At 35.8% G+C, this 27,800-nt stretch overlaps 1 long non-coding RNA gene and 1 pseudogene across 2 annotated transcripts in view; one reads left to right on the top strand and one right to left on the bottom strand.

The window, feature by feature from the left end:
- LOC134472130 (uncharacterized) overlaps positions 1 to 27,800 on the top strand; it is a 96,452-nt gene that overhangs the window by 50,683 nt on the left and 17,969 nt on the right. Inside the window, exons 2-4 of one of the 2 annotated variants that reach the window (XR_010041994.1) lie at positions 1,770 to 1,857; positions 2,247 to 2,378; positions 7,226 to 7,372. This is a non-coding gene — a long non-coding RNA (uncharacterized LOC134472130). Of the gene's footprint in view, positions 1 to 1,753; positions 1,858 to 2,246; positions 2,379 to 7,225; positions 7,373 to 27,800 lie in introns of both variants that reach the window. The other variant, XR_010041993.1, reaches the window with a different exon arrangement.
- LOC100726133 (coiled-coil domain-containing protein 152-like) lies at positions 2,815 to 6,018 on the bottom strand (annotated as a pseudogene).

The following is a 27,800-nucleotide window of genomic DNA, read 5'->3' as shown; positions in this document are numbered from 1 at the left end:
CCAACAATTATGCTTTTTGTTATTTACTTTAATGAGTTAAAATCTGTTTTATTAAAATCCTGAATTTGGATATTTCTAGCAGTTTAAGTGCTAGAAGTGAAAGCAATCAAGATGTCCTTTAGTAAGTAAATAGAGAAACTGTGGTACATTCAGGCAGTGACATATTATTCAATGCATATCACTAAGTGAAAGCAATCTGAAAAGGCTGCATGCACATGTGTGTTATCCCGCTTAGATGACATTCTGGATATGCAAACTATGAAGACAATAACAGGGGGAGCAGTTCTCAAGGGGTAAGAGAAAGGGAAGGTAGGGCACTGAGGATTTTCAGGGCAGTGAAACTACCCCATAAGATACCACAGTGATAGATATACTTTGTCATATATTTGTCCAAATCCATAATGTGCAACAGCAGGAGTGGGCTCTAATTTAAATTATGAACTCTGCTGACAATGATGTGACTGTGTGGATTCATCAGCTATTTCAGAGCTGGGAATGTAAGTCAGTGGTTCTTAGCATAGCATTTGGCATGGGTGTGGAGGTTAAGATGCTACAATTGTACCACTCTGGGAAGGGATATCAATAGTAGAGGAAACGTGTGTGTGTGTGTGTGTGTGTGTGTGTGAGTGTGTGTTTTAGATACATGTATGACAAATCTCTGTTCAATTTTGCAGTGAATCTAAAACTGTTCTAAATTAATTTGTTAAAAAAGTTAAAAGGATGCTAGTCCCCACTTTCTTTCGTATTGGCAATTCATTTAATAAAGCATGTTATTTTTCAAAAAATATTCATAATGGCAACACTAGGATTTTTATTTTACTCACATAATTAAAAATATTGGGCAGATAGTACAACTGAAGATTTGAGAGTTTATGTGTCTTAGTCAAGATCACAGAGCTGGTAGGTAAAGAAATCACCCTGCCTAACTTACTAACCCATTTGCACTGCTTCCATAAGCTTATATGTATTTTTACAAAATTGTAGAGTCTTAGGTTTGTCTTAGCTGATGGGCTTTAAAATAGGCCAGGAACATAATCGCATCGTCATGAGTGTTACTAATATGAGATTAACCTGATTTTATTGTCTCAGCCCTATAACCTCCAACCCATCCCAGATCCAATCTCCAGGGATATAACCTGTCAACTCAGTCTTTCATAAGAGACAACAGTGTTACCTAGAACTTACACATAAATTCATTTTTTTTCTGTTATTGTGGGGGGTGGGTACCCAGAATTGAACTCAGTACCTTGCACTTGCCAGGCAGGCACTTATGTCTCTGAGTTATATCCCCAGCTCAATAAATTCATTTTACTAAGAACTTTATTGAAATAAAATTCACATACTATAAAAATACTATAAAAATCTAAATTTTAATGTACACAATTCAGTTGTTTTTAATACGTCGCAAAATTGTAAATCATCATATCAATTTTATAACATTTTCATCATCTCTCTTTGTTTGGATAATTTCCACTTTTTGACTTACGAAAAATGCTGTTATGAACATCCCAGACATGTGTTTTCAATTTTCTTTAGGGATAGCATTATGAGGTTTATGGCAACTTTATATTTAACATTTTAAGGAATTGCCAAAGTGTTTTTCAAAGTATTATACTGGTGAGTGTGAAGTTGTATTTCATTATGGTTATGAGTTAACATTGCTCTAATGGCAAATAATGTTGACCATATGTTTATGTTTATTGCCCATCATATGTCTTATTTGGGGGCATAACTGCTCAAATCCTTTTTCTAGTTTTATTTTATTTTAGGCTGTTTTATCACTGGAGCCAGTCTCAAAAGGATTCAGCACCTGTACTTCAGATAAAGATGAAAACAAACTAAGAGAAGCCTCTGAAGGTAGGCCAAAAATGGAGGTCAAAGTGACTTGGAGGAGGATGAGGTGGAGGAAGAGAATGGAGCTGTTGGGGCTGTTTCTGTTGATGAAAATCTTTGTATTGGGGAATATCTGGATGAACTGGAAGAAGAATTAAGCACACTTGATTTAGAAGAATGACAGCAAACAAGTGAGTGAAAAGATTAAGTCAGCTCAGTGTGGGTTGAAATTGACTTCCTAGATTCAACAGGATGTTTATTTCCTGTGCTGATTCTGGAAGGCTTGCCCTGCTCCAAAGAAGGAATATTCTCCCTATATCTTGTCTTCTGACTTAAGCTACATCTCATATCAAGTTCATGATAAATTGAAAATATAAAGGTCGTTTCATTTTTTTTTTCTCTTTTTGAGACAGACCTTGAACTTACTTTGTAGTCCAGCCTGGCCACCAACTCACAGTGAGTCTCTACCTCAGCCTCCTGAGTGCTGCAATTACAGGCATGTGCCATCATGCCCACCTCAGAAAATGGTTTTTGTAATTGTTCAGGTAGGAAATATAACTGATTTTAGAGATTTTGATTTTCATTGGGCATGCAGTATAAATTTACATTAAAACTAACCTTCATTTGATGCAGTTTTCAATGAGTGATTTCCTTTCCTTTGTATTTATATGGTTGAGAGACTACCTTGAATGTGAGCACTGTATTTTATAAGGAAAACTGCACATACAGATTCAGTATAAGATATCTGTGGGTGATTCAATGGACATTGAAATGAAACATGAACTCAGCAGGATCAGCTACAGTGCCCTGTGTTTTCCTTATTCTTTTTTGCCAATAAAGTTGTAAACAAAGACTGTTGTACATTAAAACTGAAAAAAAGAGAGAAAAGCTGTTTATTATTTAGGCTTATCTTTTAAATAGAAGTGAAATTTTCAATTGTTCTTAAAAAGTAAATAGCAATTAAGGAACATACTGTTATACTTAAAATTGGCTATACTTACAGGGAGACTTTTTGTCAATAGAAGGGTGCTGCTCCAAATTGTGAGTGGTATTTATTTCTTCTTGAAGATTTTGAAGCTTCTCCAGCTATAGTTTGATTATTTCATTTTGATTTTCTTTTTCTTGAGTTGTTAACTTTGCATTTAACTCTGAAATTTCTGTCTTCTTTTTCTTTATTAGATCTTTGTGATTTTCTTCATTTAATTCAACTTCTTTCCATATCTTTTTTCTTTTATTTATTTATTTATTTAATTTGGAAGTGAATAACACCAAATGAGACAAAACAAAATAGAGTCAATCAAAACAAAAGGATCAACATAATATATGACTTAAAAAACAAAATATAAGGAATCAATAATGGCTACCATAATGCCTCTTGTTATCTTCAAAAGAGCTTCCCTATCATCAGGCATAATAAAATTGAACAAAACAGTGCAGAACAAAAATAATAAAAACCAAACATTGGAGACTTTATAGGACTTCAAAAGAAGATAATAGTCAAATCAGAATGGGTATTGTAGTGTATCTTATTATCTTCAGAGTAGTTGCTTATACCATCAGATTTAATACTATCAAACAAACAGATTCGAATAAAATCAGTCAAAACAAAATTGTGAAAGCAATACAGGGCTTCAAATCAAGATAATAGGAAATCAAAAATGGTTACCATAATATATCTTGCTATCTTTGGAATAACTGTCCATGCCACCAAATGTAATACAAGTACACAAACTGAAACAGAATAAAACCAAACTAAACAGAACAAAGAAAACAATATGGGTTTCAAATTATGATAACAGATTAACAGTGGCCACTGCCTTCTCTTTTTATACAATTCCTTCCCCCACCTTACTTTCATGGGAGGTGTTGTACATTTTCGATCTCACTAACTCCTTTAGTTTTTATATTAGGCAGGCGACCTGCTATTCACCTAAATGATTCTGAACCTTTTTACCCCTGAGCATGATCGCAAGCTGTTTCCATTTGTCTACAAAAGCCTCAAGGTTTTCTTTCTTTATAACTGAGTAGTTTTCCATTGTATAAACCTGTCATGACTTTCTAACCTATCTGCAGTCCATGGGCAAGCTACCCTCATTTTGTTTCTAGTTCCCTGTCACAAAGCATTGTTTTCTCGTCTTTGACTTTCAGTCTGTAAACTCCCTTTTGAGTTAAATGTATTTCTTGTATAAAGCATATTGATGGACCCTATCTCCTGATCCACTCTATCTGTGTTTCTTTTTATTGGTGAATTGAGTCCATCTGTATTAGTGATTATGGCCAACCTTCTCTGCCTCATCTCTGCCATGCTGTTATTTTGTCATTGGTTGTCTACGTTTCTCCTTCATCTGTCTGCCCTGTTCAGTGAGTCCCCTCTGCTGTTGTTCCTGAAGCCATGATCTTTTTCTCTTTCTCCAGAATGTCCTTCAGTAGTTTTTGTAGGATTGGTTTGGTGGTCATGAACTCCCCCAGTTCCTCTTTGTCATGGAAGCATCTTGTTTCTCCATTAATTTTGAGAGATAGTTTTGTAGGGTACATCAATCTGGGTTGGAGGCTATTTTCTTTCAGAACTTGGAATACTTCACTCCAGGCTCTTCTTGATTTGATGATTTGTGTCAAGAAGTCTGTCAAGAAGATTCTGGGTTTTCCTTTATAGGTGATCTATTTCTTTTTCTCTGATGGCTTTTAATATTCTGTTCTTGTTTTGAATTTCTGGGATCTTGATTATTATATGTCTGGGTGTAGATCTATTTTGGCTATAGTTGGCTAAAGTTCTTATGTTTCAGATATTTGAATATCATGTCCCTTTCCTGTTTGGGAAATTTTCTTTAATTATTTCTGTAAATAGCCTTTGTGTTTCATTTGTGTTTACTTCCTGCTTCTTCACTCACATTTTTTATTCTTAAGTTATAGTTCCTCTTGTCATCTTCTAGCCTTTGTATTGTTACTTTCTGGTTCCTTGTTATGTGCCTGATTTCTTTCAGACAAAAATGGGTAGGTGGCACCTCCTGTATTGGTTAGATTTACTCTGAAGTGTGCTAACTAGGGATTTCTGCTGTTTGTTGCTTTTCCCAGCCTGTTGGTGGCTACTAGAGTGCAAGCAGGGGCAGTGCAGGCTGGCACCTCCCTTTCGAGCTGGTTAACTGCAGGGAGTCTTCACCACATTAGTATGCACTGGGCAGGCAGGGTGGGTTAGAGATAGCTTTAGGGATACCTTGGTGGTGGCTATTGACTGCACACAGGGACGGGACTCAGTCCAAGCAATTTCCTCTAGTCTGCTCTGAGCTAGAAGTGGCTGAATGAAGCTGGCTGCAGTTCTGTCTTCAGATTTACTTGCTTGACTTCAAAATGGCCCTTGGCCAATTGTCCACTCCCATGGGAGGACTGAGTCCCCCACACTCACCACCAGCCAGTGCAGTTCTCTGGTCTGCTACTCCTCCACTACTGCATCTCCCCGGAGAGACCTTTGGGCTTGCCAGCCATCAGCTTCACTGTAACTGTGCGTCTCCAGGTTCCAACAGTGCTTCTCACACAGTGGTTTTGTCTCCAGTTGAAAGCACAACCAACTCTCACCTTCTTCTGTTTAAGTTTTTCTTTTTTTCTCTCTTTGGGCTTCAATTCTCACTTTAGTTTCTTCCTGGTTGAAGGGGACCCACTTCCTTCCTTTTTGTCTTCTCCAGAATGCTATATTCCAGCATCTGGACTGTTTGTCCCAGAGAGGCTGTTCACTCTGCTGCTTACTGTTGTGCATCTTCCCAGAATCCTTTTTCTCCATATCTTGATAAAGTTTGCTTATTTCTATCTTAAGTTCCTCCTCTTTGATTTTCACTTCATGTATAAGTTTGGTGATATTATTCTTATATTCTTGTTCTTGAGATTTTAGCTTTTCTTTGTCGTATCATCATTTCTTTGTAATTGTTTATTTTCACCTTTCCAATTGTGTTGATATTTGACAGTCTGTTGTAGCACTTTTATCATATCATGAAGAGCAGCACATTCTTTTTTAAATGAGGTTTTCTTTGTTTGGATTATCTTTAATAAATGGGAAGTCTTTTCCACCTGAATCTCCAGTCTGTTACTCTTTCCACTGGTTTATATCATTTTCTTTTCTATCTTTGGCAAATCTTTCATAACTCTTGTTAATGTTCACACTGCTAGTCTTTTTGCACATCTTCTGCTTTGATCCATTCTTGAACTACTGCCACTGTTCCCAGTACCAGGTCTCTCCTGCCTCAATTGGTGTCTAGTTTAGTCTTCTTTTTCTATTTTTATACTGGGATTTCTTTTTACTTTTGAATTGTAAGAATTATTTATATATTCTGAATACAAATTCCTCATGAAATGAATGATTTGCAAATATTTTCTTTTATTGTATGGAGAAATATGAATGCTGTTTTGCCACTTTCTTGATGATATACTCCAAAGACCAAAGCTTTTAATATTCTAAGGCAGAGTCATATCTAAGAAACTATTGTCTGACTCAAGATCATGAAGACTTACACCTATATTTTGTTTTGAGAGTTTTATAGCTCAGTCTTCCACGTTAGGTCATTGATTCATTTTGAGTTACTTATGTGAGGCAGGGTCCAAATTAATTATGTTCTATATGGATATCTAATTGTCCTCACATTTGTTGAAGGCTTCCTTTCCTATTGAATTACTATGGTACTTCTGTTGAAAATCAATTGACTAAGTACTCAGGTTTTCCCCCAGACTCAATTCTATTCAGTTGATATATGGGTAGTCCTATGCTAGTACCAGTATCTTTATTATAATACATTTGTTTTGAAAACTATTTTTGAAATTGGGAGATACTGTATAAGTCGTTCAATTTGTCTTTCTTGTCAGTGACAGTTGTGGAAATGATGAATATTTTTCGTTTTCTATTATAGCTCTTAATTAATTAATTAATTAATTTTGTGACAGGGTTTCACTATATAGTCCAGGATGACCTTGGACTCATTATGTAGTTTAGACTGGCTTCAAACTCATGGCAATCCTCTTGCCTCAGCTTCCTAAGTGCTGGGATTATAATTATGCACCACCATGCTGGGCTGTTAAACATTACAAAGTTTTAGAGAAATCACTTTTGTAAATTGAAATATTTTCTCCACCTTCGTTTTTTTCTAATATGAAATAAACATATTTGATAATATGATAAAATGTTTTCCAGAGATAGGAATTTCCTTACAATGCTTACTTCTTTTTGAGTTATTTTTGGTATTTATATTCTTATCAATTATCAAGGGTTTTTCTGTATTTTCAGACTTATTAATGAGTTTAATTTATCTCATTACTAGTAGTTATTTTTATTTTTATTCTTAATTATGTGTATTTTTACTTTTATTTTTCCATTTTAACACTTCATTATACTGATGTCAGTTAATATTTGCAGTTTGCCATTTTCAGACTTGGGGGAGAAAGAACAAAGGCACATCAGCAAACAAGCCCAATTGAAGAACCAGCACCATGCATGAGCTACTGCAGGATTGGGAACAGCAAGACCTCTGCCCCTTCCAGCACAGGGTCTGGCAAACAAGAGGTAACAATCCCCCCTCCCATCCCACATAAAGAACCAGGTTATCTGGAGAAACACAGTTGTGATGATAGCTATGGAGGTGAAGTGCAATTGGATGCCTGTGGTGCTTTGGCATTACACTAACATTGCAGGTCTAGAACCAGTGGTTTGATCATAGGTTCAGAGGATAGCAGTATGCAGTGTGGCATCTGGCACGGGGGGGGGGCTCCTTCTGAGGGTTGTAGCCATCGTTAATTCTCTATGGTCTTGTTTTGGGGTCCCATATTGTTTCCATTGGGTTGGATTTTATTCTCTTTTGTTTTGATTATGTTAAATCTGATGGTAGCAAGACAATATTTCAAAGGTAGCAAGACATATTATGGTAGCAATTTTAGATTTACTATTGGCTTGCTTTGAAGTCTTTACTGTATTCATTGTCTTACTTTTATTGTTTCTATTCTATTCTGTTCTGTTTGATTTTTACTATGTCCAATGTTATCTGCAGCTATTTTGAAGATATCAAAAGGCATTATGGTAACTATTGTTGATTTTATAATGTTTTTAGGCCTATATCAATTATACCAGTTTGGTTTGTCTCGTTTTATTCTGTTTTATCCCTTTAAAATAAAAAATTGCACTGTTTTGAATTTTAGAATTTATTAAACTGTTATACTTGACCATAATGGGACTGATTTTGTGAATATTTTAGGAGAAAATGATTTAATTTACTTGCTGTAGGCAAATGCATCAAAAAGCAGACCATGTTTTTTTATTTTTTTTTTGGGGTACCAGGGATCGAACTCATGACCGCCTGCTTGCAAGGCATGTACTTATGCTGTTGAGCTAAATCCCCAGCCCCTAGACCAAATTTTCATAGGCTCATGTTGTTTTTTTCACCAGTGCAGCTTTGAGTCCTGCAAAAAGAACCATCTTTAGACCAGCAGCACCAACTTGGCCAGAAATTTGGTCTGAAATGCCAATGTAAGTGACATAGGCCTAAAAACATTAAAAAAAATCAATAGTTACCATAATGCCTTTTCATGTCTTCAAAATAGCTGTAGATAACTTTGGACATAGAACAGAATCAAACAGAATAGAATAGAATAAGAACAATTAAAATAAAACAGGCCTCCCCCATACTTAACTAAATCATGATCTTTATGTTTACCAAAATCCATTGATGATACATGCACACAGTCAAATTCTAAAGAATTTTCATATTTTAAGTTGCAATATTTAATTTAGTGATTTAATTACTTCAGATCACATATTATTTATTAATGTTTCTCCTTTATTTTATTTTTTATTTTAAAAGGAATAGAACAGAGCAATAAAACAAAACAGCGAGAAGCCAATATTGGATTTAAAAACATAAAGCAGTAGGAATTCCACCATAGTTCCTATACTGCATATTGTTATCCTCTAAATAGTTGCTCAGACTACTGGCATTAAGCCTGCAAAGTCATTCCAACAATACAAGCTTCAGGTTGTTTCTTTCTTTAGTTGTTATCACCTCACCTTGTGTTCCTCCAAATCAGCCAGTTGCTTACGGAGACCTCTGGGAGTCCTGCTCCTGAACACCCGAAACTACTCCGCCCTATGGCTGGGGTGTTCTTCCCTCCCTTCCTCTGTGCAGGCTGACTCATGGGATTGTGTGCGTGGCTTCCTTCTTGCTTTTTCCTTAGCCAGCACTGCCTCTGCTGGATCACAGGCCAACGGTGACTATTATTCTTTTAAATGAACTGAACCTTTTATCGATAAGGCACTGAGAACAATATAAACTTACCATCACTTTTTGGAAGATGTAATTACAGCTGGGATTCACTCCTGACTATACTCTGATCTAATTCTTTTCTCCTCCATCTCTCTTCTCTTCATGCTGTTTGGAAACTGATTAGGACCTAGGGATTATGGCTCTGCAGTAACTTTGGGCATGGTCACACTCCCACTGGGCTGCAAACTCAAGTGTAATAACAGTGTTTTGTCTGTGTGTTTTCTGTGAGGCTCAGGCGTGGCTGAAGCCATTGGGCAGGGATGCCAATCCTTGTGTGATCATCTGTTCACAGAAACAAATAGTGCATTCTTTTTTCTTCACAGTACACAGAGTTGGGCAACCATAAATGGAGTACAAGAAAGAAAAACAACTTGGCAATAACTGAGGAGTTTAACAGATTAGGATTTGGCATGAGTCAAAGCAGTGGCACCATCTCAGGAATCTCAGGAATCAGGGCTTTTCAGGAAAAATTCATGAGGATGTGTTCAGTTCTCCCATGGTAAGCCACAGGCCTCTCTTAAGGGAATTGTCTTAGAATCTAAACACCTGGCAAGTATTCTAGGTTTTCTAGGCTGTCAGATTTCATTTTTGTGGCACTAACACATGGTGATATGTCTGGAAAGGAAAAAGGAGTAGATGAATCACAGCAACCTCTTCTTTCATGAACTGTAAAGATATTTCAGCAGAGCAACTTAACTGTGCTCAGCAGATAAACACCTTTAGCAAAAGGATATAACTTTTGCTTATCTCAGAAAAAGAATAACTTGGTTCTTGGTCCAGCTAATATCCTTGTTGAAACTAAACCCTCACACTGAGGACACTTGGCTTTAAAAATATACACAATTGCAAAGAGTGTGAGAAATCACCAATGCCTTGTCCACAAACATCTGAAAAATTCTGAGAACAAGTCTTTACTGATTTAACTACTTTATGTTCTTTTATTTTTCTTTCTTTCTTTTTTTTTTTTTTGAGATGGGATCTTGCCACTCAGTTCAGGCTGACATTGAACTCTTCTAGTAGCCCAGGTCAGTTTCAAACTCATGGCAATCCTTCTGCTTCAGCCTCTTGAGTGCTGGGATTACAGGTGTGTGCCACCATGCCTGCCTCTCTCTTATGTTTTTATCAGTAAAGGTATAAGTGTTTCTTGGGTTGTTTTATCACCAGATTTTGTGAACCTTTCCTTTCTAGGACAAAATACCTGACTTACATGGCTGTGAGAGTTAACTCTTTGTGTCAGCTTGAGTGAGAAATGGCCCAACTAAGTTGGCTAAATATAGTTCTGGGTGTAGAAGACCCACCCTAAGGAGGATGGTTGTCAGAACAGTATAAAAGGCAAACAAAAAAGAAGACTTGCTTCTGTTTTTCTGAGGAGCTCCTAACTCACCTTCACCTTGGACATCATCTCCTGGTTTACAAAGCAGACATTTTGACCTCCTGACACCAACTCTTATGGGACTCTATAGTGGGCTCGAGGCCTTCAATTGGATGCAAAGATAGCTTAACATACACAAATCAATAAACATAATATATTACATAAACAGAAACAAGTACAAAAATCATACCAATGGTAGATGCAGAATAAGCTTTTGACAAAAATACAAACACCTATTCATGATAAAAACCCTGAAGAAAATACATGCCTTATCTCAAGAAAGATCTTACCTCAATCTGATAAAAGTTATTTGTGACAAACCACAGCCAACATCACATTAAATCAGAAGAAACTGAAAATATTCCTTCTAAAATCAGGCACAAGACAAAGATGTTTACTATTACCACTCCTGTGTAATATAGTGTGCAAAACATTAGCCAGAACAATCAGGCAAAACAAAAAGAAAAGCAATCAGGCAAAATAAAGATAAAAGGATATGTATATCCTGAACTGATTCTTCCTGGATCTATATTTCCATTTAGTTCTTTCTGTCCAAAATCTTCCATATATATATGAAACAAATCATGAAATCATTTATAGAGAATATCATCATTTATACAGAAAACCAAAAAAATTTCATGTAAAGATTTCTAGAACTAATAAATAAATCCAGTAATATTGTAAGATAGAAAATCAACATGCAAAAATGAATACTATGGCCATCCCTCCCCACATCCAGAGAACCTCAGTAGCTGGTGGAAACAGTGACTACCCCTCCCCCAACCTGCAGTGCTTCAGTGGGTCAGTAACTCCTCCTCTCACCCAGAAGACTTTGGTTGGCAGGTGAGTCCTCCCCCCACAGGGAGGACCTTGGCAGACTGATGAGAGAGTGTGTGAGCCCTTTTTCTGCAAGTGGGCTGGTGAGAGTGCCAGTAAGGTATCCTTCCACCTGGAGGAAACTGGCCTGCAAGACCCCAGTTAAACAGTAGCTCCCTGGCTTGGGTGCATACCAGGGGAGACATAAATACTCCATTGTCACAAAGATAGAGAGAATTGAATTAAACCTGTGAATAAATGGGCTGAATAGATGTTTATAGAGTGCTCTACCCAATAATATCACAATACACATTCTTCTCAGCTGCATATGAGATGTTCACTAAAATAGACCATACACTAGCCCACAAAACATGATTAAGAAAATGCAAAGGAATTGAAATAATTTTATGCATATTATCTGGTCATAATGCATTGAAATTGATCATAATGACAAAAGAAACTGTAAAAACTCCATAAACACATGGAAATGAAGTAACACCCTTCTGAACAACCAATGGATCACAAGAAGAAATTAAACAAGAAATAAAACAATATCTACAATTAAATGAAAATGCAGATACAACAAACCAGAACCTGTGGGACACAATGAAAGCAGTCCTAACAGGGAAATATGTAGCCATGGATTCTCACATCAGGAAAACAAAATGAGCACAAATAAACAACCTAATGCTACGCCTTCAGCTTCTAGAAAAAGAGCAAGTCAAGAACAAAGCTCAGAGAAGGAAGGAAATTATAAAGATCAGAGAAGAAATGAACACAGTTGAGACTAAGAAAACAATATAAAGAGTGAATGAATCAAAGAGTTGGTTCTTTGAAAGAATAAACAAAATTGGTAAGCCCCCAGCCAACTTTATTAAGAAAATGAAAGAAAAAACACAAATTCATGCAATGAGGAATGAGAAGGGTGAAGTCGTTACAGATCCTGTGGAAATTCAGATTATCAATATTTCCTCTGAAAATCTTTACTCACATAGGCTGTAAAAAACAGAAGAAATGGACGTATTCCTAGAAACTTAAGAATTACCAAAACTGAATGAAGAAGACATAAAAATTTTGAACAATCCAATAGCAATTACTGAAATTGAAAACATAATTAAAAACTTACCAACAAAGAAAAGCTTAGGTCTGATTTATTCATGGCTGAATTTTACAATAAATTTAGAGAACATTTAATTCCAGTACTCCTCAAACTCTTTAATGAAATAAAAAAGGAAAGAATTCATTTTAAGTTGGTCCTGGAGGCAAGTATACCAAAACCAGAGGAAGATCCAATCAAAAAAGCAGAACTACAGGCCAATCTCCTTACTGAACAAAGATGCAAAAATTCTAAATAAAAACTAGCAACTATAATGCAGCAAATCATCAAGAAGACTATAAGCTGAAAATAAGTGGGATTCATTCCAGGAATGCAGAGATGGTTCAATCTATGCCAATCAAGAAACATAATACACCACAACAACAGAGTCAAAGACAAAAATCACATGATCATCTCAATAGATGCAGAAAAAGCTTTTATTCATGATAAAAATTCTACAGAAAATAAGAGTAGATAGTCTCTACTGCAATCTGATAAAAGCCACCTATGACAAATCAGCCGTCAACATTATACTAAATGGACAAAATCTGAAAACTTTCATTCTACAATCAGGAAGAAGACAAAGATGTCCACTGTCAACACTTCTATTCAATATATTTCTGGAAACAGTCAGAGCAACAAGACAAGAGAGAGAAATAAAAGAAATAAGTATAGGAAGGGAAGAAATTAAATTATCATGATTCACATATGATATGATATTCTACATAGAAAACTCCAAAAACTCCACCAAAAAACTACTAGATTTAGCAGTGTAGCTGGATACAAAGATAAACCTAAAAAATCAATGGCATTCTTGTACACCAACAACAAACTCACTGTGAGAGAAATTATGCAAATAATACCTTTCACAATAGCATCCCCCAAAATGAAATACTTAGAAATCAATCTAACAAAGGATGCTAAAGATATATATATATACTGAAAATTACAGTACTCTGAAAAAGGAGATTTGAGAGGATATTAGAAAATGGAAAGACATTCCTTGGTCATGGATAGGAAGAATCATCATAGTGAAAATGGCGATACTCTCAAAACTGTTGTTACACAGATTTAATACAATCCTAATCAAAATACCATTAACATACCTTACAGATCTAGAGAAAACATTCCCAAAATTCATTTGGAAATGAAAGAGACCTAGAATAGAAAGGCATTCCTTAGAAACAAAGGCAAGGCAGGAGGCATCATAATCCCAGATTGAAATCCAAAGCTACTGTGATAAAATCATCATGGTTCTGGAAAAACAACAGAACTGAGGACCAATGAAACAGAATAGAAGATGCGGACTACAAAGATGCTCCACCACCTTATTTTTGACAAAGGGTTCAAATGTTCACTGGAAGAAAGATAGCCTCTTTAATAAATAATTCTGGAAAAACTTTACACATGCTGAAGACAAAAATGAGACTGATGTCTATCACTATGCATTAAACTGAAGTCAAAATACATCAAAACGTAAATATTAAAATAGCAACACTAAATCTAGTGGAAGAGAAGGTAGATAGAAATATTTTTTTTTCTTTTTGAGACAGGGCCTTGCTATGCAGTTCAGGCTGGCCTTGGGCTCACTTGGTAGCTCAGGCTGGTCTTGAATTTGCAAATGATTCTCCTGCTTCAGCCTCTCAAGTGCTGGGATTACAGGAGTATTCCACCACACCTGGATGGTAGGTAAAATTCTTGAAGAAACAGGGGTAGACAAAGAGTTGATGATCAAAATGCAAACTGCATGGGGAGTACTTCAAAGAATCAAAACTGGAATCTCATCCTACTAAAATGTTTTTGCACATCAGAAGAAATCATAAACAGAGGAAAAAGAAAACCACAGAATGGGACAAAATTTTCGCCAGCAGTCCCTTAAACAAAGGACTTATATCTAGTACATATAAAGAACTGAAAAAAGAAAAAAACAGCTTCCCCAATTTCAGAGACCCAATGTAAAAATGGGCATCTGAGATGAACACTCATTTCTCAGATGAAGAAATGTAAGTTGCAAATAAATATTTGAATGTTCAGCATCACTGGTCATTCAAAGTACGCAAATTAAAACAACAGTGAGACTCCATCTCATTCCAAAAAGAATGGCTGTCAACCAAGAAATCAAACAAAAAAAAAAAATGTGGCAGGGCTGTGGGGAAAAACATGAATCATTCTCCACTGTTGGTGGGAGTGTAGACTGGTTCAACCCAGATTCTTCACAAAAATAGGATTGGAAAAACAAACAAACAAACAAACAAACAAGGGTTGGAGGCCCCATTCCATCTAGCTATTCCCCTTCTGAGTATCTCCCAGAACTGAAAACATCATACTGCGGTGACATATGTGAACTGATGTTTATATCAGCATAGTTTGTGGTAGGTTAATCTTGGAAACAACCTAAATGTCCATCAACCACAGAATGGATTAAAAAGGTGTGCATTTTTGTACAATGGAGTATTACCAAGCCGTAAATAAGGAGAAACTTAAGGCTTTACAGGAAAATAAATGTGACTTTAGATAATACTAATAAGTGAAATAAATCAGATTCACATATATAAATATTGTATTTTCTCTCTAGTGTAAAAATCAAAAGAGTAAGTAACAGTAAATGTACAATAGATGTTGTGAAAGTGAAAGGGAAAGAGACTGCTTAAAAGAAGAAACAGCTGGGTTTGGGGAAAGAAGAAAAGAAAGGAGGGAAAAGATATATGTGTATATATATTTAATATACATAACTATACTACTAATCTGTTCATCAAAAGAGCAAGTTGTGCTTTCATTGTTTGATCATTTTCTTCATATGTGTATCTTGTAATCTGAACAACTACTTTGAAGCTAATGCCAAATATATTAACTAGTGTTAATCTCCTGTTATTTTGTTTTGAAATTCTATATCAGAATTTTTATTCTTTTTCATTTCTAAAATAAAAAAATTAAAAAGTTAATAGCATTCCATTCTCAGTAGCATCAATAAAAATTAAATTCTTAGGAATTTATCTAACTAAAGAAGTGAAAGACCTCTACAGTGAAACTGTAGAACTCTGAAAAAAGGAGACTGATGAGAATATCAGAAAATGTAAATATATCCTCCTTTCCTAGATAGGCATAACCAACGTTGCCAAGATAACCATTGTCCCAAAACTGATATATAGATTTAATGCAATCGCTAAAATACCAATAGCATTACTTACAAAACTGGAGAAAACAATCCTAAAGTTCTTATGGAATAAGAAGAGACCAGAATAACAAAAGGAATCTTGAGCAACAGGAGTGAAGCAAAAGGCGTCACAATACCTGACGCCTTTCAAATTTGAAAGGCTCCTTTTTTCTTGTCTTTGCTTCTTCATTTTTTGGCTTCTAACACTGCCTCTTTGTTCGCTGTTTTGCTTCTTCATGCACAGACCTGACTCTGCCTTTATAAGAAGATGAGGTGGCTGTTGAAACATGTTGCTTTTTGTTCCAGCCGTTTTTCCTGAACTTCTGTTCATTTGTCTGCTGACACGTGCAACTATAATTGAGTTTGGTTGTTTAGGTTAATCTTTGCCCATACAGTTACTCTCTTTTCATATCAGCATTTAGGATTATTTCTATCTCTGTGTTCCTTAAATAAAATAAAAATCTTTAAAAATTTTTAATGTAAACTATTTTAATTCACATTAACTTCCATTAGAAAAGACAAGGTCTTACTATGTACTTCCGATTGGCCTAGAACTCACTATGAAGCTCAGGGTGATATTGAATTTGACATCCTTCCGCCTCAGCCTTCCAAGAGTGGAGATTATAGGTGTGTATCACCATCACTGGCTCACAAATCTCTTGATATATCATACATTTTTTTCTTTGCAATAGGTCCATTGTGTATGGTTTTGTGTCATCCTTCTTACATTAAAATATCTATAATTCAATTTCTTTATGTTTATCCTCCATTTCTTTAAAGTAGAATGGGTCAGAAAGAAAAAATCTTTTAACAGTCATTTAATTTTTCTTATTATGCTGGAATCATAATTAAAGCAGAAAAATTCTTTCTTTTGATGGTGCTGAGGATTGAACTCAGGGCCTCATGCATGGTAAGCACATAGTGTATCACTGAGCTGAACTTCCAACCCCAGAAAAATACTTTTTAATGCAAGTTCTGTTAGACATAATTCCTAGATCCATGGAACAAATTGTGGGATGAAAGATCACTGGGAAGGTCTGAGTTTTTCTGCCCTACACCTCCACAAGTTTCTTGATGCAATAATATATTGAGAGGTGGGGCCAGGTGGGCAGTAAGGTAAATTCTGTGGTCCCAGCCACTCAGGGGGTGAGGTGGGAGGATTGCCTTGGCCCGGGGTTTCTGGAACAGTCAGGTAACATAGTGAGACCCCATTTCAAAACAAAAGCAATGGCCATACTTTCAAAGCTGTTATACAGATTTATTGCAATCCCAATCAAAATATCATTGACATACCTCAGAGATCTAGAGAAAACTTTCCTAAAATTCATCTGAAAACAAAACAGACCTTCTAATTGCAAAGGCAATTCTGGGCAACAAAGGCAAAGCAGGAGGTAGCTCAATTCCTGACTTGAAACTATACTACAAAGCCACAGTGATAAAGTCAGCATGGTACTGGCAAAGAAATAGACCTGAGGATCAATGGAAAAGGTTAGAAGATGCAAACACAACTACAAAGACACTCAGCCACCTGATATTTGACAAAGGGGCTAAACATGTTCACTGGAAGACGAATAGCCTCTTTAATAAATAGTGTTGGAAAAATTGGCTTTCCACCTGCCAAAGACTGAAACTAGACCCATACATATCACCATACACAAAACTAAAATCTAAAGGGATCAAAGATCTAAATACTAAAATAGAAACACTAAATCTACTGGAAGACAAGGTAGGTAGAAGTCTTGGAGACAGGGCTAGGCAGAGAATTCATGAACAAAATGCAATTATTGAAAAGTTTCTGCACTTCAAAAGAAATCATCAACAGAGTGAAAAGAAAACCCACAAAATTGGAAAGTATCATAGCCAGCAACCCCTCAAAGAACATATAAAGAATTGAACATATAAATAATTGAAAAAATCAAGTCCCCCAAATTCAAAGACTCCAAAAATGGGCACCTGAGATGAACACATAGTTCTCAGATCAAGATATACAAATGGTAAATAAATACATGAAGAAATGTTCACCATCACTGATCATTCAAGAAATGCAAATTAAAACAGCACTGAGATTTTATCACACTCCAGAAAGAATAGCTGCCATTAAGAAGTCAACTGCTAACAAATGTTGGTGAGGCTGCAAGGAAAAAGGAACACTGCTCCACTATTACTGGCAGTGTTGAGTGGTGTAGCCACTATGGAAATCAGTATGGAGAAGTCTCAGAAGACTAGGATTGGAAGTTCCATTCAACCCAGCTATTCCTCTCCTAGGTATTTTCCCAGAAAACCTGAAAAGGTCATGTCATAGTGATATATGCGTACCTATGTTCATAGCAGTACAATTTGTAATAGTTAAATCTTGGAAACAAGTAAAATTTCATCAACTGCAGAGTGGATGAAAAAGATATGGAATTTTTATACAATGGAATATTACTCAGGATGATCTTGACGCCTTCATAGTGAAATGGAGGCAACTTGAGGCTATCCTCATAGTGAAATAAATAAGAATCATATTTATAAGTATCATGCTGTGTCTCTAATGTAAAAAATAATAAGAACTGTAGGAACAATAAAAGCCAAAATGTGTAATTGCTATTGTAAAAAAGAGAGCAGAAAAAAGTGCTCTAAAGGATCTAACTGCATGTATGTTTAAGTGTGTAAGATAGATGACCATATTACTAAGTTTTTGTTGGATCATTGAGCAGAACTGTTTGCAGTCTCACTGTTTGAATGTCCACTTTATATGCCTTAATTTTGTAATATGAGCAACTATTTCTAAGATGACAGTATGTAATTTATCATCTAATGATTTCTTACTGTTTATTTTTTTTTGGAATTCTGTATTATTGCCACCTTTTTTGCTGTTTTGCTTTTTTTCCTGTTTAAATAAAAATTTAAAAACCCAAAACCAAAATAAGAAAAAAGGAGGTGATGAGATCATGAGATTCCTCTTTGTGAAAGGAGTTCATGTCCATAAGAAAGAGATCCGAGGGGATTTTTGCCCCTCTGTCATGTGAGGGTGCATCAGGAAAAAGTATCTTTACATGGATAGCAAACTCATACCACATACCAAATCTTCTGCACCTTGGTCTTGGACTTGCCACCCTCTAGAACTGTGAGCAATTCATTTCTGTGTTTTCCTAAACTATCCAGTTTCAGATCTAGCATCCCAAATGGACTAAGATAGCCAAACATCACTCTTTTCATCCACGTAGTCTTATAGTTCGTTGCTTGTGGGGTTTGTATTTTTGTTAGCTTGTCAGGTAAAAAATCTCCACTTTGAATTTGAAGCAATGTTTCTACCTCGAGGCTGGATAGATATTCTCTGTTTGGCTAACGGGACCTCCCTCTGTACCTGGATGTTTAATTGTCCAGTGGTGTCTATTAGAGTAAAGCCCTTTGTTAATCCTAACTGGGAAACAGGCTAAACATTTCTCCTAAAGTCAAGCTTCTTTGTCCTTTTGGTCCCACAGTGCTGCTTCACTTTGGCAGTTGCTGACTGAGGAGTAAGGAGATGGTGTTAATCAGTGTAAACTTTGCTGACCAAGGACAGTTGTTTCTTTGTATTTTTTTCTTTTAAAGAGAAAATAAGAAGGTAACAATGGTTAATACATTGTGTATTAGTATCTTTAAATTCGTTATTCAGAGTACAAAATATAGGGATTTAATTGTCCAAACAAACCCTTATTTTCAATGAACTAAGACATATTAGCAGTATAACTATTTTAATTACACACACACACACACACTGCTTTTCCCTTCCTTCTTTTCTACTTTCCTCCATCCCAGTTTCTCTTTCCTTTTGAACAGTTTCTCCCGTTTCACAATATCTATTGTACACTTTGAATCTTATTTACTCTTTCAGTGTCTCACACTAAGGAGACAATATGACATGTGCATATGTGCATCTGGTTTATTTCACTTATGTGTATGTTAAGGACAGTTTGGCACCCAGGACTTGGAGACTTTTTGAGTTAGCTTGGAAGGGAAAGCTTTGTTTTGGGCCTCCCTGTTCCTCCAAGCTTATCCTGCCCAATGTGACTCCCTTTGGGAGTTCTCCTGAATAGTGTTACTGTTATTCTCAGTGTTATCCTCCCTGCTTTGATGAGTTTCCTCTCTGCTTGCTGAATAGTGTTTTGCATTTTTCTGAGGTCAGCCCCTAGCTGACTGGCTGAGAACCTCAACATCAGAAAGTATTCAGCCTTTTCATTAAATGTCCTTAAAACACATCTACAAGGGACTGAAGTTTTAAAATTGAATGCAAGGAGAAGTTAACCACAAATTCTTGTTGTCATGATACAAAGCTTCACAGTTTTTCTTTGTCTCTGTGTGTCTGTGTGTGATAGAGAGATTTAAATTTGCATGTACTATCTTTTATGCTTTTTTTTTGGGTCTTTTTTGAGACAGGGTCTCGCTATGCAGTTCAGGCTGGTCTTGAGCTCACTTTGTAGCACAGCTGGTCTTGAACTCACAACCATCCTCCCACCTCAGCCTCCAGAGTGCTGGGATTACAGGCGTGAGCCACCACGCCAGGCTTATGCTATTTTCATTCATCCATTTATTTTCATCCTTTCTCTTAGTTGGTTTCAAAATAATCTTGTTCTATTACTTCTGTCATTAAAATACAATCAGAACTGATGATCAAGTGGTCCACAGTGTAGCCCATCACATCAAGCTGTGATGACTGCCAAATACTAAAACTGTTCTGTACCCAGTACCAAATGAGTTTACCACAAGCCCCATCGGAGCACTCCTCTGCTCCTGCACTAAAGTATTTGCATCCAGCTCAGCAAGAAGTATCTTTAGGTTCTTGCCTCAGACCACATTGTCCTATAGCTATCCATTCTGCTTAGAGGGAATCCCTGTCCTGTATCATTATTGCATATTTTGATTATGACTTTCTAAAAATAGTATTATCTAATTCGGAGAATGTAGCCTTTGAACCAATGTTAGTTCTAGAGTTCAGTCACAGTTTGGGAAAGAAAAGAAATTCATGGATAGGGAAAATATATTCCACAGAATCCAGTCACAGTGCTCATATTTCTTACAAGGAAGAGCTTTGGGACAAATCATATGGTCATGACACAGCCCATCTATCTTGCTGATGTGTGACTAGATGCCGTGTTGACACTCTCCAGGACCTCTTCCAACCAAATGATGTTTAACACAGTAGATTTTTCTATCAAATGCATTCCTAGCATGTTACTTGAGTTACGTGGAGTTAAATAAGAGAAGAATGAAGTGCTACCACAAGGTGTTTGTTTGCCTGCTCTGGATTTAGACTTGTGGTAGATTCAAGACCCAAATGCAGACAGTGTAAGCCTGTAATTATGAAGCTTTACTCTGCAGCATGGCTCCTCCCTGGCAGCCAAGAGAATGTGGGATGAAATGACAAGCGTGTGTGTGGAGTATCAGGATGCTTTGAAGGGAAGTGGTTTGATTTTGGGAAAAAGCAGTTAAACTTCAAAACTCCCATGACAGTGATGAGGGCAATGTTTATTGTCTGGAACTAAAGTGAAATGAAAGGAATTCTTGGCCTCTTGAATTTGAGATGGCAGCCATTCCTATGGATAGTGCAGGAATGCACATTCCCTGTGACTCCTAAAGCACAAGTTTGGTCTTTTGGATGGTTAGACTCATTGGTGTGAAGTTATAAATGCTGGAATATGGGTACAGAAAACCCCAAATGGATCTAGAATGCCAGGGTGACTCTTGTAGGAGTATTTTTCCTCTGGTGAATGGGGAACAAAATATTAGACTGTTGTACATTTTCTTAGAAATTAATAATTTTTAGGAATAGTTATGTCATCTTCCTGCCTTGGTCTTCTACAATGCTGAGATTATAGGCATTGGCCACCACACCAAGCTTACATAATTCATTTGTCATAGTAATAACTTCATTTCCTATTTAATAATCACAATACCAATTTTTAATAAGTGCGGTGCATGTTAGGCATACATAATGATCACATTCATCGTAGGAAGTTTGTACCTGTGCATCAGATATGTTCATTCTTTTTTTTCTGCCTCCCCTACCATTTCTTCAATTCTTCGCTGCTTACTTATTTACAAAGGCTTTAGTTCCATTTTTTCAAACTTTTTGTGTTTTTCCTGATTTCCCCCCATCTTCCCTTCCTAGTTTTCCTTCCAATTAGAACATTTTCTTCCTGTTTCACAGTATCTATTATGTATTTTGATCATTATTTACAGTTTTGGTTTTTCATACCAGGGAAATGAAGTGGTATTTACACACGTATGTCTGATTTATTTCTTTTAAAAGTATGGTCTTAAGGTGTACCCATGTACCTCAAAATGTCTCAAGTTTGTCCTTCTTTATGGGAGGATAGTGCTCCATTGTGTTAAAAAAAACCACCACATCTTCTTTATCCTTTTATCAGTTGATAGGCATTTCCAAGATTTAGCTTCTACAAATTGTTGCTATGAACATGAGCATGTATATATTGTTATGACACTTTTAATTTTTTCAGGAAGCTAACAAGAAGGGCAATAGCTGAATCAAATGAAACTGGGTTTTTTTTTTTTTTACACCGGGGATCAAATTCATGACTGTGTGCTTGCAAGGCAGGAGCTTATGCCACTGAGCTAAAGCCCCAGCTCAAATGAAACTTCATACTAGTATTTTTGAGGAATCTCCACACTGATTTCCACAGTGGTTGCATCACTCTACCCTCTCAGCAACACTGGAAAATCATTTCTTTTCCCTAGCACTCTTTGTTGGTTGATGTCTTGATAACAGTCATTCTTTCTGGAGTGAGATGAAATCTCATTTTGCCTTAATTTGCATCTTTCATCTGAAAAGTGTGTATTCATTTCAGATGCACATTCTTGGATTGGGTGGGTTTTTTTGTTTGTTTGGTTTTTGTTTTGTACTGGGTCTTGAACTCATGACCTCATGCTTACCAGGCAGGCACTTATGCTGGGAGCTAAACCCTCAGCCTCTGGATTGGGTCTTTAAATTTGAGGGCTCTTATTTTTTTGAGTTCTTCATGTATTCTTGATAGTAGTCTTTGAGGAACAGCTGGTAAAACTTCATCCACACACTGTAGGTTTTCCCTTCATACTGTTTCTAGTAGTCTCCTACTGTGCAAAAGCTTTTTAATAAGATGAGACCTACGTTGTTGAGCTTTTGTGATAGCTGTATAATCAGGGTTTTGCTGTACAGTCTTTGCCAACACCAATGTCTCTTCTTGGTTCTACCTATTCTTTTTTTATTTTAAAGGTAGTAAAATCCTTTTCCTTTTGTATGTATGTTTAAATGTGCAAGCTAGATAACTATATCACTGTTTTTGTTAGTTCATCAAACAGAATAGTTTGTGCTGTCATTGTTTGCTCATCTTTTATGCTTTGATTTTATAATTTGAACAACTACTTTTAAGATAACAATATGTAATTTATCAACTAGTAATTTCTTTTATTTACTTTTTTTTTTTTTTTTTGGTTACTGGGGATCAAACTCATGACCTTGTACTTGCTGGGCAGGCGCTTATGCCACTGAGCTAAATCCTGGGCCTTTAACCAGTGATTTCTTACATTATTTTTTGAAATTCTGTATTATTTCTACTGTTTTTTTCTGTTTTGCTTTTTTTCTCTAAAAAAAAAAAATAATTCCAACAAAACAAAACAGCACAAAACTAGTCGAAACAAAGCAACAAAATTGGTGCGGAACTCCAAAGCAAGATACTAGGAGGGGCTGGGGGTTTAGCTCACCGACCTAAGTGCCTGCTTGGCAAACGTAAAGTCAATGAGTTCAATCTTCAGCACCAGAAAAAAAAAAAAAAGAAAGAAAGAAAAAAGAAAGCAAGATACTAGGAATACAGCAGTAGCTACTGTAGTATATCTTGTTATCTTCACAGTAGTTGTCCATTCCATCAGGGTTTAGCAAAATAATCAAAACAAAACAGAATAAAACCAGTCAAAACAGATAACCAAAAATAAACCAAAGAAGTCAGAACAAAGCTAAACAGTGAGAACAATATTGGGTTTTAAAGATAAGACAGAAGGAAATCCCTCATATTTCCTATACTGCATACTATCCTCCCAAGAGATGCTCAGACCGCTGCTCCCAGTCCTGCAAAATCAACCAGATAATACATGCACTTAGTTGGTTTATGTACCTTACTTGCTATCAGCTCAGCTGTCCAGAACCAGAGGGTTGCTTACAGTGGTGGGGGAGGGTTGATTCTCAGCCTTTGTGCTGGTAGGCTTATGGGAGGCACTGACTTTTCTCTTTCTGGAAGCTGCACAGCTTGCATGACTTACAGAAAGGCTGGCTGGTTGGCTTCTTGTTGGATCCTCCCAGTCCCAACATGGTCAATTCTTGAGAGGTGCTGACTTTTCTCTTCCTAGAAGCCATGTAACTTGCATGGAGTTTTAGCTATTCTATCTCCAGCAGCTTTAGTGTTTCTGTTTTAATATTTATTTATTTATTTATTTATTGAGACACAATCATGCTATGCAGTTCACACTGGCCTTCAACTCTATGTAGCACAGGCTGGCCTTGAACTTGCTGCAATCTTTTTGCCTTACCCTCCAGTGCTGGGATTATAAGTGTGTGCCACTATGTCTGACTATTTTAATATTTAGATTTCTGATTCACTTCAATTTGAGTTTAGTGCATGGTAAAAGATATGGGCCAAATTTTAATCTTTGGCTTGTGGAAAGCCAGTTTGTCCAGCACAATTTATTATAGAGGCTTTCTTTCTTTCAGTAAAGACATTTGGCTCTTTTATCAAAGATAAGGTGGCTGAGTGTGTTTGAAGTTGCTTTTGCATTTTCTAGTCTGTTCCATTGATCCTATGGTCTGTTTCTATGCCAGTACCATTTTGTTTTTATTACAATAGCTTTTTTTTTTTCGTTTTTATCGGTACCAGGGATCGAACTCCGAGTGCCTGCTTGCAAGGCAGGCGCTTATGCCGCTGAGCTAAATCCCCAGCTCCTATTATGATAGTTTTGCAGTACAGTTTAAAGTCAGGAGTTGTGATGCCCCTGACTTGCCTTTGTGCACAGAATTGCCTTTGTTTTTCCAGGTCTCTTCTGGTTCCAGATGAATTTTACAATGATTTTTCTGGTGCTGTGAGGTATGTTATCAGTATTTTGATTGGAATTACATTAAATCTCTATAACTGTATAACTTAAAAAATCTGATTTTTTAAAGTATGCCCATTTTCACTAAGTTGGTTCTTTCTACATAAAAGGAAGGGATAACTTTGAATTTTCTGATATCCTCTTCAATTTCCTTTTTCAGATTTTTATAGTTTTTAATGTAATTATTTTTGCTTCCTTTGTTAAATTGATCCCTAGGTATTTCATTTTTTTGTATGCTATTGTGAAAGGTATTGTTTCCCTAATTTCTCTCTCAGTGAGTTTGTTATTTGTGTTCAGGAAGTCTACTGATTTTTGATTATCAACTTGTTTCCAACTATGATATCGAATTTGGTTATTAAACCTAGAAGTATTTTAGTGGAACTTTTGGGGTTTTCTATGTAGGGTATCATGCCACCTGCAAATAATGGTAATATAAATTTTCTTTACTATCTTTATTCCTTTTATTTCTCTCTCTTATTTAATTGCTTTGACTAATTTTTCCAGAACTATATTGAATAAAATTGGTAAAGTGTACATCCTTGTCTTGTTCCTGATTTTGGTGTGAAAATTTTCAATTTTTGATCTATTTAATATGATGTTAGCTATTAATTTGTCATAATGGCTTTTGTCAGATTGAGATAAAGACCATATACTTCAATTTTCTGTAGAGTTTTTTTTTTCATCACAAATAGGTGATGGACTTTGTCAGATTCTTTTCTGCATCATTTGAGATGGTCATGTGATTTTTGTCCTTTGCTCTGTTGATATGCTGTGATATGTTTATTGATTTGCATATGATGAACCAACCCTGCAAACCTGGAATGAATCCTCCTTGATCATGGTGTATAATCATCTTGATGATTTGCTCCATTCTATTTGTCGTCTGTGTTCATTAGGGAGATTGGCCTGTAGTTCTCTTTTTCAGCTGGGTCCTGCTTTGGTTTTGGTATTAGGGGAATATTTGCATCCAGGAATGAATTTCAAACTCCTTTCAATTTCATTAAAGAGTTTGAGAAATAGTGGCATTAGATTTTCGCTAAATTTCTCATAGAATTCAGTTGTGAGTTCATCAGGGCCTGGGGTTTTTTTTTGTTGTTAGGCTTTTAATTATTTCTTCAATTCCATTGACTGATACTGGTTTATTTAGAATTTTTAAGTATTGTTGATTCAGCTTTGGTAATTCATATTTGTCTTGCAATCTGTCTTTTTCTTTGGTGTTTTCTATCATATTAGAATACAGGTTCTCAGAGTAGGTTTTGATGATGTGGATTACTGCAAGACCTATTTTGATTTCACTCTTCTCATTGCTAATAGCCTGAATTTGAGTTTATTTCTTTCCTTTTTTTGGGATAAGGTTGGCTAGGGATTTATCAGTTTTATTTCATCTTTAAAGGAACAAACTCTTTGATTTTTATATTATTTTCTTAGTCTCCATTGCATTAATTTATGTGCTGATCTTTATAATTTCCTCCTTTGTAAAAGCATTGTGCTTGAATTGCTCCTCTTTTTCCAGAAGCTTGAGGTTCAACATTAAGCTGTTTATTTGAGCTCACTCTTTTTTCCTGGTACAGGTAATCATTGCTATAAATTTCCCTTGTAAGATTGCTTTCATTGTGTCCCATAAATTCTGGTATGTTGTATTTGCATTATCATTTAGTTATAGAAACTAGTTTCTTCTTTAATTTGTAATCTATTGGTTGTTCAAGAGGGAGTTACTTAATTTTTATGTGTTTGTGAAGTTCTTGTGGCTGCTTTTCTCTCTGATTTCCAATTTCACTGCATTAAGATCTGATAATATGCATGGGATAATTTCAATTCTTTTGCACTTACTTAAGCATGTTCTATGAGCTAGTGTGTGGTCCATTTTAGAGGAAGTCCTGTAAGCAGCTGAGAAGAATGTTATTCTGATATGGAGTGGAATATTGTACGTATCTACTCAGTTCATTTGTTCAAAAGTTTGGTTCAGTTTTAATATTTCACTGTTGATTTTTTTATTTAAAAGGAAAAAGAGAAAAAAACAGAACAAAACAAAACAGTGTAAGGGTACAAGTAATACAGAACTACAAAAAAAAACCCCAGTAAGATATCACCAGTTAATAGATTACACACTATCATCTTTGAAACGGTTATTCAGGTCACAGGATCAAAGCATACAAAGTTGACATTCAAACAGTGAGACTGCAAAAATAGTTGTGTTCAATGATCCAATCAAAAATATTAATATGGTCATCTATTTAACACACCTAAACACACTTGCTGTTGTATTCTTTAGGGCACTTTTTTTCCCCTCTCTTTATTACAACAAAATTTACACATTTTGGGTTTTATTTCTCCCATAGATCTTATTACTTTTTTTTGTAAGAGAATAAAATCAAACAAAATAAAACAAAGCTGTCAGTCAAAACCAAGGATAGACATAGCACATGATGTAAAAACAGAGTACAAGGTTATCAACAATCGTTACCATAATGTCTCTTGCTTCCTTAAGAAGAATTAGGTATTATAAAGTTGAACAAAACAGTAGAGAATAAGACCAATAAAACCTAAACATTGTAAACCTTACAGAACTTCAAAAGAGGGTAATAATCAAACCAGAATGGGCATCAAAGTGAATCTTATTGCCTTCAAAGTAGTTGCTTATACTCTGATACTTAATACTATCATACAGAGCGGAACAGAGTCTAATCAGTCAAAACAAGATAGTGGGAGTATTTTTTGTCTATTTGTTTGACAAGTAATAGTGAGGTACTGAAGATCTCATCATAATTGTATTAGTGCTTATTTGATTTTTAATGTTAATATTCATTTTTATACATTTGGATACACTGGTATGTGGTGCATATATATTTATGATTGTTACATCTTCCTCTGGCATTGTTACCTTTAAAAGGATGTAGTGACCTTCTTTGTCTCTCTTAATCAGCTGTAGTTTGAAATCCATTTTGTCTTCAAATAGAATAGCTACCCTTGCTTTTTAGGGGGTTCCTGTTACATGGAGTATTGTTTTCCATCCTTTGACTTTCAGACTATGAATTTCTTTTTGTATTAAATGTGTTTCTTTCATGTAGCATATTGTTTTATCTTGTTTTTTGATCCATTCTGACAGTCTTTTTTTTGGAAAAGAGGTTTATTTAGCTCACA

Source organism: Cavia porcellus, unplaced genomic scaffold (assembly GCF_034190915.1).
Source record: "Cavia porcellus strain 051 isolate PalLab524CR breed Dunkin Hartley unplaced genomic scaffold, mCavPor4.1 scaffold_22, whole genome shotgun sequence".
Classification (NCBI taxonomy): domain Eukaryota; kingdom Metazoa; phylum Chordata; class Mammalia; order Rodentia; family Caviidae; genus Cavia; species Cavia porcellus.
Note: the sequence above shows the minus strand (reverse complement) of the source record. Positions and strands in the feature narration are given on the sequence as shown.